General features: G+C 36.5%; 1 long non-coding RNA gene across 1 annotated transcript; it reads right to left on the minus strand.

Annotated features, from left to right (window-relative positions):
• Positions 1–334, minus strand: LOC104775419. Its single transcript, XR_765905.1, has 3 exons — positions 267–334; positions 115–175; positions 1–22 (listed from the first exon to the last, which is right to left on the minus strand). It is a non-coding gene; the product is annotated as an uncharacterized LOC104775419 (long non-coding RNA).

Genomic DNA, 334 nt, shown 5'->3' on the forward strand with positions numbered 1-334 from the left:
TCACTCTTCCTCCTCTTTGGTTCTGTATACATACACACAAACCAACATTAGAGAGATTAACTAGCTACTCTCTTTCTTCAACTTATAAAAGTTTGCTTAAGAAAAATAGAAAACCTGGTACTCCATAAACTTCTCAGCATGCCCTCTCTCTTCCTCACTTGATTCTTTGAAAAATCTGGTAAAGTATAAAACCAAGTGTTTAGCGTGGATGTATTAAAGTAGATAGATAGATGGTTAAGATATAAAGGTAGAGAAGAGAAGATTACTTGGCTAGTCCCTTAAGAGCAACGTTGTCTCTGTCGAAGTATGCGTACATGGAATGGTATACGTAGGA

This window comes from Camelina sativa, unplaced genomic scaffold (assembly GCF_000633955.1).
Source record: "Camelina sativa cultivar DH55 unplaced genomic scaffold, Cs unpScaffold14047, whole genome shotgun sequence".
Lineage (NCBI taxonomy): Eukaryota > Viridiplantae > Streptophyta > Magnoliopsida > Brassicales > Brassicaceae > Camelina > Camelina sativa.